Source organism: Glycine soja, chromosome 5 (genome assembly GCF_004193775.1).
Source record: "Glycine soja cultivar W05 chromosome 5, ASM419377v2, whole genome shotgun sequence".
In the NCBI taxonomy this organism is placed as follows: Eukaryota; Viridiplantae; Streptophyta; class Magnoliopsida; order Fabales; family Fabaceae; genus Glycine; species Glycine soja.
In genome coordinates this window covers 29631879-29645285 of record NC_041006.1, presented here as the reverse complement: position 1 = coordinate 29645285, position 13407 = coordinate 29631879, and the positions used below count along the sequence as shown (strand labels likewise).

The following is a 13407-nucleotide window of genomic DNA, read 5'->3' as shown; positions in this document are numbered from 1 at the left end:
AATTATCTATGGATATTTTTAATTATATAAAATATTTGAATAATTTTTGTTGAAAATATTAAAATTATTAGGAAAAAAATATTAGCACTCTCAGTCTTAATATTCATTTGTTATATGGAATATTTTCTTTTAAAGATTAAAATGACTTGCGATATCTTATACTTCCTTTGGTTTTAAATATAAGAAAAATATATACTTTTCTTGATCTCAAATATAAATTTTTTTAACTAACTTTATCTTATTTAATGTTACTATCTCTAAAATATATTTCATTTAATTAAGGTATTAGTTTCAATGACTCTTTCTTATTCTTGATAGTGAGTTCCAATGAAGGATAAGTTGGGAGAAATTATTTTTGAATTGAAATTGATGCAATTAAATGTGGTTAACTATTTTATTTTAGTATTTTTCCTTATATTTGAGATCGAAAGAAGTATTTTTTTCTATGAAATGGGATATCCTATACTTGGAATATTAGTTATTTAATAAAATAAATCATATTTGCCTATTTTTATAGAACAGTTACTTTATAATACATATTTTAAATTCATATGAATATATAGTAAAATATTAATGAGAAATTCATAGTAATAAATCATCATATTTTTTGTCTAGTTAATTACAATATTTATAATATTAATAATTAATATTTATGTTGTTATATTATTATTTTTATACTACCTCCGCTTCTATTTATAAGACCCAACTTTTTAAAGTTACTTATTCTTTTATATAAGACTCAATCTATTATGTTATTTTCATTAATCATTTTTAGACTAAAATATCTCGACTTAAATAGTAGAGATGTTATATTAACATGGATTAAGAAGCATTAATAACAATTTCATTTTTGAAAAAGTATATAAATTTAGAATAAATTTATTGTTATTAACTAAGGCCAGGTGTTGGAATGGTTGTTTAGGCTTGAGTTTAAAAATGTTTAAAAATAACAATCAATTTTTAGTTTTAGTATAAAAAAATTTGAAACCAAGTTTTAAAATGTGATAAATTTAAAATAAACTCATTTCAAAGTTTTATATTATATTAAAATTAGTTTAAAAGTGTTTTTATGTCAGTAACAATGGTGGTGACAACTAATTGTGGTGGTAATGGTGGTGGTGGTGGTAGTAGCGACGATGTTAGTATTGGTGGTGACAAAGATGGTATTAGTGATGGTGACAACGATGACGGTGATAACAGTAATGTCGATAGTGTCGATGGTAATGGCGATGATAGTGGTGGTAGTAGTGTTGGTTTGACAAGCAGTGGTGGCGGTGTGTGATGGTGGTTGCAACAACGTTGGTGGTTTTTGTGGTAGCGTTAATGGAGGTGGTATTAGTATTAGTTGTGGTGATGACAATAACAATACTAGTGGGGGTGGTGATGGTGATAACGGCATTGATAGTAGTGATGATAATGATGGTGGTGATGATGATGGTAACGATGACAGCAATAAAAAGTGTGATCATCAAATGTGAGAAATATATGTTTTTTTAAAAACTAAACTAAATTTACAAAATATTTTTTCTTGATTTTGAAAATGAGCGTAAAAGTGCTTTGAAAATTATTTGAAAATCATTTCAGTTTTATTTTTACTAAACATATTTTGTTTTGAAAATTACATTTAAAAATAAAAAAGTTACAACCATCTCAAATGAGCCTTAAACTAACCATTTTTCTAATCATGATAAATTAATAATTAGGTCTTATAAATAGAAATAAATGTATTACTAGTTTATAAGGATTTAGTTAAAAGCTAGGCAAATGAGTTATGATCAGATTAAATTTATAGACATTATCGTGATCAATTAATTATTACCTTTCCAAGAGACAACTTTTTGCTGATAATAAGTTTGCCGAGGGTCGTGAAGGCAAAACCTCACATGGTTTGAAAGACTTAATTCCATTTTCTTCAACATCTCTCTTCCTTTCATTTCATATGTTCAGGAGTTCCATTGATGGTGCAGTTCCAATCATCCCGAGGTGTGTTAAACCTGGAAATCGTACTCCTATCCAACAGAAACAATATTTATGTGAGTAGCAAAGCATACATGCTGAAGATGCCATATATATAGAGAGGGGTACTAGTAACACGCTTTTTAACAAATTTCTTTTAACACACTTTTTATTAGTTATAATTACTGAAAATTATAAATTTAAGAGAAAAAGTCATTAAATAAGATATAAAACCTAAAAAAAATATGATTTTCATTAAATTTCGATCAATAGGAAAAAATATATTTAAAAAAGTGTGTTTTTAACATTCTTGATATATGTATTAATTCATTCTGAGCTTGTATTCTATCATCACATTAGACGAAAATGATCCATTATTATACTCATCTGGCAAATATTTGGGGCGAATGAGCATATATTCCCTCAAAGTACCATATAGCTATTGTGGCACAAGGAAAATGGTCTGTCAAGAAACCACCTTCATTTTCTCTGTCAAATGTTGCTGTAAAACCCCATTCATCCCCTGGGAGAGGAGGACCTAATTAAGTTGCATATTTCAACAGGAAGCATATCTCCAGTGGGACCGAGCGTTCTTACGTGCACTCAGCAAAATTGTTGGTACACCTAATAATTGCACAAATTTTCCATTTTCCCCTTCCATAACAATTGTGCAAATTTTTCATTTTGCCCTTCCCTAAAAGGGATACGGATTAGCACGAATTAGCTAATCTGTAAGTCTCAATCGAAGTCAAATCTGTGACTTTCGCATTATTAGCACGACGCTTTAACCAACTGAGCTAAAATGTTATGTTATAAAATAAATAATGTTGTTATATATAACACTAAAATTTCTAATGTATATTTAATGTGCATGTAAATTTAAATAATAATTTTTTGATAATTAATTTTGATATAATAATTAATATGTTTAATCTGCAATTGTTGTGTGTACCAATAATTTTACTGGGTGCATGTAGCAACGCCCACTAGGACCCATCATTATCCAGAATTCTGATTGGTCCACTAAGATTATGGACCTGACCCATTTACCCCACCATAACCCAAATTAATTAATTACATAACAAATTTTGATACTTGGAAAAAAAATGTAAGAAAAAAAAAGAAATAGATCATTTCATATATTATCAAATGTTTGGTTTCTATAACTTCCTTGGGTCCTCTTTGTTCATTTCTATCTAGCTAAAACCATATCAATTCAATTTCTTTTTTGACATCAAGAAGCTCATATTATTTCATTCATAAATATAAAATGAATACAACATGAAAATGAAATCAAAGTAACTTTGATAAGCATAAAATCTAAACCCTAACAAGTGAATGAGCTAATAAAACTCCCATATGAGATGTGTAAAGAATTCAATTTCTAACATCAACATCACTGTGGCGACGACATTTGTACTTACAGTTTAGAGATCTATAAATTTTAAGTCTAGTGCTGAATCGTCATCTTTAATGGCGCCTCCTGTCCAATCTGCCATCTCTACCCTAAACACTTCACCGATATTAACAGCCGCCACGTGTGGTATGTGAGGGTGCCATCGGTTATGGAGAGGAGGGTTTTGTTCCCGTGGCTTCTTCTTCAAGTCTATTAGCACAACCATTCTTGGAGTTGGTGGAGCCATATGCATGGATCGGACAAACTGTTATATAGTAGAGTATTTTGTTTCGATCGAAAACGTTGGATTTGGTCTATACTTTAGGTACTGTTATATATTAGTACCAAGTTTAATTAGCATTACGGTGAAGAAGGGGATCATTTTTTTTTTCCATTGGTTGATGGACCACACTTTGGTCACCGAAAATCTTGTAGTCACTGATGAAAGAGTGGTGTGTATTCATTGGCACATATAATATTAAAACTGAATTGGATAGAATAAGTTAGTAGTAATGTTTAGTTAATCTAAGATAACGTTTGCTTGGTGTAAAAATAATCATGTAGGATAACATAACATTATCGATTACTTACATTTTATCATATATTTCACCTAAACTTTATAGAATTTAAAACAACGTTTGGTTGAGTAAAAATGAATGAAAGAAAAATAGTTACAGTTTTTCTTCTTTTAATTGAGGAAAGAATAAAAGAGACGAGACAAGAAAACGTGGGCCATATTACAAATTTTATGTTGTGTTATAACTCTATAATTCTAGATACATGGTGAATTGAGGAAAGAATGAAAGAGACAAAAGCATGACCATTTCTTTTCTTAACTTTGGATACACGGTGGAATTTTGTTAATCCAAGAGTAAAATTATATTTATTTAGTATTTTGATAAAGTAAGATTCGATTGAAGATTTTTATGCATGATAGACTGCTATTAATTGGTGCAGTTCTTCAGAAACTAGAGGATCCTCACTACCTTTCACTACTAAAAAATCCTTTTTTTACCTCGCACATTTTAAGGCGGTTCCCTAGAGCCGCCTTAGAATGTGTCTCGGTGGAATTTTTGTAAATAAAACAAAATTTACTACGACGGTCGTGGACACCCGTCTTTGTTATTACGACACGATGGGTTTTTCATAATTTACACCCTTTCTTCTACTGCGGGTGTTACAAGTAAACCGCCTTTGTATGTTGCCGTTAAACATACAAAGACGGTCATGGCCCAATAACCGCCTTTGTACAGAGAGAGTTACTGCACGTGCCACACACGTGAGTGTGTCTTTTGGATTAGGGCGTGCACGTATTCAATCACTTCTTCGAAATCTCCCACGACGCGCTTGCCCTAGCAGCATCTTCTCTCCTCTGTCGCCATACCTTCCTCCGTTTGCCGTACTCCGCGCTCCTCGTCCGTTTGTGCCTGAGCTCCCATCCATGCCGCCGATGTAACTTCCGTTACCACTCACAAAGGTCGTACATCTTTCCGAGATCAGCTTCTAGTAAAATACCCCTTTTAGTTTTGTACCCCTTTTACAATTTTAACCAACAAAAATACTTAGTTTTTAAACTTTTGAAATGAGGCAGATAACGTGGTTGGCCACCCTCTTGAACTTCAAAAACTTCCACCTCAGGCTCAACAATCTGACTCAACTTCAGGTAGTTTTAATTTTTTTTTAAAAAAAATGATTTCAATTTGTAAAAGTATAATAATAGGTTATGCTAATTGATTTGATTTGCACGCTGTTGCAGCAGGGGTTCAGAGCATTTTTGGTTGTTTTATTGTGTTTATAGTGCCGTGCTTTTTGTCTAATCTAGTGCTGTAATTGCAGAGGGATGACATTGTGAGCTTCCTTCGCTTAACATTGTTCGTAGTGCTTTTGTTAAGGTATGACTAATTTCGCAGTTTTTTTTATCATGTGTCTCAACAATCTTTTTGGTTTTTTGTATTTTAATTCTTAGCAACTGTGTGTTGTCCTTGGTTGGGGTTACATTGTTAGCATTCATGAGCATAATGGTAGCCATGGTTGGTTTGTCCACTAAATTTTCTTCAACACAAAGTAAACCAATATGGATACATCTCATCATTTCATTTCGTGAATTCTTGTTTAATTATGGATCTACAATATATATAGCTGTCTGTTGGTTCCAAGTTCTTCATGCCTGCAAAACATGCTTATTAGTTCATGGATTCCACTTTTACGTTATTTTTCTGGAGCTTGTAATCCTGTAATCCATACTTCTAATTGACAAAGTAGAAAAAATAGATAAAAGGAAGACTTACGAAAACCAATGATTGTTGTATCAGTAACACTTCAAGCTTACCTAACCTTGCTAGGTCAAGTTTAATTATTGTATCGAAACTTTTGACAGTATATAATATTCAAATAGTAAATAAACCAAGAAGTCACTCATACACAGTCAGAAGACTTGGTAGAACCACAAAAACAAGCATCAGGGAACATATTTGTAGGCATCACATTAAAATAATTAAGTACATAGAATTAGTATGAATTATCTTTTTCATAGACAGTGCTACTCAACTAAGTTACATCTCTAAAGCATTAATATCAGGAATTTTTTTAATTAGAAGAGTCAAGAAATTTGAAAAATTGAAAATTGGATAACTTAAATCTCATAGTTGCAACTAATACATAAGAATTTACAATTATGCAAAAGTTGGTAAAAAAATTAAGTAGAATAGTCTCTATTTCTAACTAGGCATTTACACCCACATTTTATCCTACTAAGTACACCAATAAACGAAGCTTCCAAGTATTGTTCACCATAGACAGACAACCTATAACTCTGTTGATAAAGCAAAACCAGCAGTCCCCTGAGAATATATTGAAGCAGTTTATGAATTTCTTACATCTTTGAGTCCAACATATCCTGTCTCAATCCGAGAATTGTTTTCAAATGCTTGGAAAATATTCCAACCCCATTCTTGGTATGTTTTGTTTCCAGTGAAACGCCAAAGGTAGAATAGAGACTCAATTGTTTCAGGCCTTTGGATATTCCACGAGGTACCAACACTCATATCCTACAATTTTCTTAACCTTAGCACATAACATCTTGGGGGATTTGACTAGCAATGTGAGAATTAAAGATTCAAACATGTCCATTGCGAAAGTAATAGTTCTCTCCTGCCAATTTAGTTGGTGTTAATTGGTAGAAATTGTAACAAGTCCATGCAAGCTGAACAATAGGATGCATTGGAATTTAGTATAGTTTGAAAGAAAAATAGCAATTGAAACCAATATATTTCTAGCACAAATTATTAATTATCATCCAAACCATTTCCTTTTTGGAAAAAAAATATCAATATTCAATCAAATGTAAAACCTAAATGTTGTGTGGTTGAAAATGGAAATGGATTATGTTCAGAGTGGTGAAATTTTGTATATTCCTGGCACAATGACTCCAATTGAAGTAAGAGTCGACTTTTAGGTTCAAGTCTTTTACAGATCTAATGATTGATATATATTTTAGGTTCTTAATGATTATTGTATCATTTGTATGCAATGAAGATATTGTCAGCATGTGATGAAGGTGCTAAGAGTGTTGAAATATGGGCAGAATACATTCACTTGATAGATATGCATCCCCTTATGCAGTGATAAGTGGAGACTTTTGGATTTTTTGGCCTGTTGTTTTCCCATTTCTTCAATTTTCCGTTGTTAATATCTGGTTCATTTGGAACAATACCTCCTAGATGCATATAAACACAGGAGGCAACTTAATTATTTTTTAAACAAAAATCTTTTTTCATTTTTTTAAGCTTGTCTCATAAGTTTCTTCTAAAATTATACATAGATAATTCTAAATTTTACATTAATGTAATGGCTAGCAAAGGGTATAAATAAAATGAACAAATAGAGAGAAAAAAATAGAATCAAACCTGTAAAATATTTAGCCTGTGGAAAGATAATCAACAGGTGTTGGAAAAAAGGATGGGAAGGATTTTTTAATCTTTACAATTAGACCTGTCCCATGTTTAATTTACTTTTCATTTTAAAGGATTATAATTATAAAGATTCCAACTGAGGTTAAATTACTAATTCACTTACACATGTATTTATTTTGTGTTTCTACTAAGTTTGGGTTCTTAGGGAGTTTTTTTTTGGAGGAAGCATGTGCTTGGCATGATTTTCTATCTTATCATAGTCCTAATAACGAATGCCTTGAGTTATTCATATTCTAGCAACCTTTAGCTGCTTTTCTCCTTTGGTCAAGATTTATGTATCTTATTGTCAAGATTCACTTAAAGGTCACAATCATAGACTAGCATTAAATGCATTTTATATTTTAAAAGAATTTCTTACGCTTGGTTTTTACCTTGTGTTGTGTGATAGATTTATCCAGTTTCTGCACTCAGAGGATTTCAGTACATATTAGCACTGAAGAAGGCCTTTCCTCATATCTCTATGGTTGCTTCTCAGGGAATAACAATAGGTAGTTTTACAGTTTTTCCTGTTGGGTTATATAGTGAGTGATATTAAGTCCAGGGCCATCTATAACACATTAGGAGAATACTATAGAGATATGGGTAAATATTTAAAATCCCCTCATCTTACAATTATCAAACGTTTTTATAAACTGCATCTGAACATAAATATGGGTCCACGATATACATGGTTCAGGATTATTATGTGTAATATATCATTACCAGCATTAATTCCTGACCATTTTCATGTCTCATCCTCTAATATTTTACTAATAGGTATGCTAGTATTATTTCTCATTCTCAGTGTTGATTTGATTTATTTGCTTGAAGCAACTGTTTTTTCCCCTCAAGGATTTCTGTTTGGAAACCTTCACTCTTCATCATTTTCTTTTGCCAAACATATAGTTTAGAACTTACTAATGGTGAAGTTTCTTGTTAAGTTGATGCATGTAAAAAAAATCAATATCCTATTTGGTTATGTTCTATATTATATTTTTTTTTTGCAAATACTCCTTTTGACGAACTGTTTAAAGCAGCTTATGGAACAAGGTTTTAGAAGAATTTTTCTATGACAACTTTTGATAAATATTTATAATACTAACCTTGTTGTCGTCATCCATATATGTCCAATAGGCATAACAAGTATGCATTTTAATAGTAGATTAAGTTATTGCCATTGGCATAACTATCCAATGTGAATGACTTTCTCTCATATTGCTTGTAGATTCAATTGGGGAATACATTTTGCGAGGAGCATTAGCAGTTGTTTTGTCAGATGCGATATTTGATAAAGATGCAATTGCACAACATGATTTAGATAAGATACAAAAACTTGCACATTCTGCTGCCTTGGTGGGTTTTCTGATATGTGAATAGGTAACACTTTGTACTTTTTAAAATACATTTAGTGGTTGGTTTTTTCTTCTAGGTTTATTCAGAATGGTTGTTTGGCATGACTGTTACATACTTTGATTTTGTGGATCAATGCTTGTACTTTTATTTGTGGATCTTTTAAGGTGTAACAATGCTTGTTTTATTTCTTTGTGGATTACATACTTTGATTTTGACATATGTAAGTTTGTAGTTGTGTAGTGCGTCTTGATTCTAAGTTTCAACGACTTTTTCATTCATTATTGTGCCTCATATTTCAACATTGTGGTTTTTTTTTGGGATGTACTCTTTCTGTTTTTTACTTTAGTTCTTCGTGCTGCACTTGTGTTCCTATGATTACACTTACACCCTTCTTATAAAACATGTAACTATTGTGTTGTAGGAACAAATCAATTTGGTTGAAGTCAAGTATCCACTGGAACTCTTTAAGGTGGGTCAAACTTTGTAATGACTTTAAGTTGATATGTTATTGATGCATGATTGCTCCTCAACACTCTTTGACCATGTCGGTTATGTAGGATGCTTTGCCTGTTCAATTTGATTATGCTGAATCTAATGGTGTTTCATCATATGCATACAGTCTTATGTCTTAATTTTAATAAAATTAAATATTATATGCTACCAATTTTTTTCAACAAACCTTATCGTTTCTCCTTTGTTTGCTTAAACTATACCATGCTTTTCATTATTGTGACTGTGACCTCCAAACATTCTTTTTTTTTTTTTTGTTTTGAAAAGCATTCCTGTGGTTAATGGCTTTTATTCCGAATATAATATGATTGACAATTACAGTTAATATAGCATTGTGTATTATCTTCTTACTTCTTTAGTTATTTTTGAAATCTTCTGTTTATCATAATCCATATGCTTTTGTGGGTTGCATTTTTAATTGATTATATAATATTTGAAATTGTAATTATATTCTTGTTTTCTTCAGCATGTTCCCTTAACTCATGAGACTTTTTCACAATTAACCATTATACTGGAGATGTAAGCTTGAGAATTTGTATTGTATTACATATAGGTTCAAAATATTTGGTTGAATTTCATTATTTGTACTGTATTACATATAAGCAACGTAGCTTCTTGTACTAATTTAACTTGAGTTTATAAATTTCAAAAAAGTAAAAAAAAATCCTTATTCTACATCGGTTCAATTATAAACGATGTAGAAAATATCCTCATTCTACATCGGTTAGGCGATAAACGATGTAAAAACTCTTCAAATTATACATCGGTTGATTGAAGACCGATGTAGAAACCTTTCCATTAGTGCCCATTCTACATCGGTTTAGTGATTAACGATGTAGAAAATCTCCTCATGCTACATCGGTTGAACGATAAACGATGTAAAAACCTTTCATTTTCTACATCGGTTGAACGATAACCAATGTAATAACCTTTCATTTTCTATATCGGTTGACTGATAACCGATGTAGAAACCTACCCATTCAACATCGGTTTCAGCCTTAGAACCGCTGTAGAAACCTACCCATTCTACATCGGTTGTAGCTAGACAACCGATGTAGAAAAGCCATCCTTCAAAGACGGTCATAAAACCGATGTTGTGATTCAACGACACTGGGTTACCACCACGCGTCATAACCGATGTAGAAAGGCCGTTAGAACCGATGTAGAAGACCTTTTTTTAGTAGTGTTTTTCTTGATCAATCATCACCCTTTCACAATTAATTCTACCCCTGCCAATTCCACCAACCCTCGATTATTAATTTCATCAACATTTTCTTGGTCTAATATACTACTACTTTCAACAAGTGATCAAAATGTGGGCAAGATCTGGAAATGTTCATTTCAGTAGTGATTGTAGCTGAAAACAATATATTTAATACTACTGTATAATTAAAGTAAGTATTTCCTATGGGATATTAACTCTGAACTCTGAATTAGCAGCTAATTATGAAAACTGTAAATGCTTGAACACATGATGAATTAGTTAAGAACTCACAGTTAAGAACACATGCTTGACATCATCGGCAGTGTGATTCTTGGTGATGCTACCTCCACTGAAATCAACCTTCTCAACTCTAAAATGTTCCCCATCTATAACCTCAGCAAATGGGGGTATATATGGATGCCACCAGTTGTGAAGAGGGTATTTTTGCTCACACGGCTTCTTCTTCAAGACTATAGGAACTACCTATAGAAAGGTTTAAAGAATAAGTTTAATGTATTTTATTCATAGAATAATGTTATATATATATATATATATATATATATATATATATATATATATATATATATATATATATATATATATATATATATATATATATATATATATATATATATATATATATATATATATATATATATATATATATATATAAGGGTCCTATAATTCCTCATTTATTAAAGGAATGACAGTTGTACAAATTACCTCAGCTGTAATAACCAACATAATATTTGATTGCCTAATATTAGCTAATAGAATGTTTGACATATCTTAACACCCCCACTCAAGTTAGTGCATGGATATCACACATCCCCAACTTGAATAGAGACTCATTAAACACTCTGACACTCCTTTGGTGAGAACATCAACCAACTACAATTCAAATCTTACAAAGGGAAAGGAAATTATTCTAGCTTCAAGCTTCTCTTTGATGAAATGTCTATCAATCTCCACATGTTTTGTTCTATCATGTTGAACAGGATTGTGAGCAATTGCTATAGCCGACGTATTGTCACAATACAAACTCATAGTTTCATTTGGTTTAAAGCCCAAATCTGATAACACATTTTTAACCCATAAAAGTTCACATACACCGAGTGCCATGGCTCTGAATTCTGCTTTCAGTGCTAGATCTTGCTACTACAGGCTGTTTTTTACTCCTCCAAGTTACAAAATTCCCTCCTACAAAAGTAAAGTATCCAGAGGTAGATCTTCTATCATCTTTTGAACTTGCCCAATCTGCATCAATGTACCCTTCTACCTATAAGTTTCCATGATTTGAGAACAAAATTCCTTTTCCAAGAGTGGACTTCAAATATCTCAAAATCCTCTCGACAACATCCATATGAAGCTTTCGTGGGTCATGCATAAATTGACTAACGACATTCACTACATAGGTAATATCTGGACGTGTATGGGACAAATAAATTAGTTTTCCTACCATCCTTTGGTATCTCCCTCTGTCTATGCTTGCTGAATTTGAGCATTGAAAGAGTTTATGATTTTGTTCAATTGGTGTATCAACTGGTTTACTTCCAAGCAACCTAGTTTTCGATAGTAAGTCAAGAGTATATTTTCTTTGGCATAGAAAAATACCATGTTTTGATCTAGCTACTTCAATACCCAAAAAATATTTGAGGTTTCCAAGTTGTTTCATCTCAAGTTTAAATGCAAGGTATTGTTGCAAACTAGAAATCTCATCTTGGTCATTTCCTGTAACAATCATGTCATCTACATATATAATCAAAACTGTAATTTTTTTCTTCTCTTCAAAAATAAGGTGTGATACTTGCTCTATAGCCAAAAGCCTTCATAGACTTGGTAAACCTTCCAAACCATGCTATTGGGGATTGTTTTAATCCATATAGAACCTTCTTTAATTTGCAAACCTTCATTCCATTTGAATCTATCATGCTTGATGGGGAATCCATATAAATTTCTTCTAAAATTTCTCCATGTAGGAAAGTATTTTTCACATCAAATTGTAGAAGAGGCCAATCTTGGTTTGCTGCTAGCGACAAAAGTATTCTCACAGTGTTAAGCTTGGCTATCGGTGCAAATGTCTCTTGGTAATCTACACCATAAGACTGAGTGTAACCTTTAGCCACAAGTCGTGCTTTATACCTCTCAATAGTTCCATCACCTTTGTGTTTGATTGTAAATACCTATTTGCAGCCCACAGTTTTCTTCCTTCTTGGTAAGGACACGGGATCCCAAGTGTTGTTTTTTTCTAAAGCTGTCATCTCATCAACCATTGCTTCGGTCCATCTAGGATCTGCCAAAGCTTCTTGTATATTACTAGGAATAAAAATTGAAGATAATTGAGATACAAATGATGCATATGACTGGGATAACTTGTGATATGACACATATTTATTAATGGGATATTTAACTTTGGCTTGGAGTTCTGGTTCATATTTAGCTGGAGGTTGACGACGATTAGAGCGGGGTGGAAGATTATATTGGATAATAGTAGACTCAGTGTTTGGTGTACTGATGGTCTCACACAGACAAGAATCAATTTCATGATCGGTTTCATCTAAATTAGTATTATCAAGGGTAGGATCAAGAGAAACAATTTCATGATCAGTTTCATCTACATTAGTATTATCAGAGATAGGATCAGAAGGTACCTCTGAAGAGTCAAGCCGAACCTGTGGAGAAGATTGAGCCAATTGGTTATGATAAGAAGACACTGTATTATCCAAAAAAGAATTGTCCATCTTTAGGATTGGCTCACTTCCTGCAGAATGATCCTCACATGATAATTTATCTTCACAATATAATTTTATATCTGAGATATCAAACATACTAATATCATGATTATGCACTTCACTTTCATTTCCTCCCTAAAGTGTAGAATCAACATAAAAAAAATTATGCTCATTAAATGTCACATCCATAGAGATATAAAATTTCTTTGATGGTGGATGGTAAGCACGATAACCTTTTTGGTTGATCCATACCCAACAAAAACACATTTGATAGCTTGTTCTTCAAGCTTTGTACGTTGATATGGG

General features: G+C 32.0%; 1 pseudogene; it reads right to left on the bottom strand.

Annotated features, from left to right (window-relative positions):
* Window positions 1-1935: 1935 nt before the first annotated feature.
* LOC114411612 lies at window positions 1936-3632 on the bottom strand (annotated as a pseudogene).
* Window positions 3633-13407: the final 9775 nt, after the last annotated feature.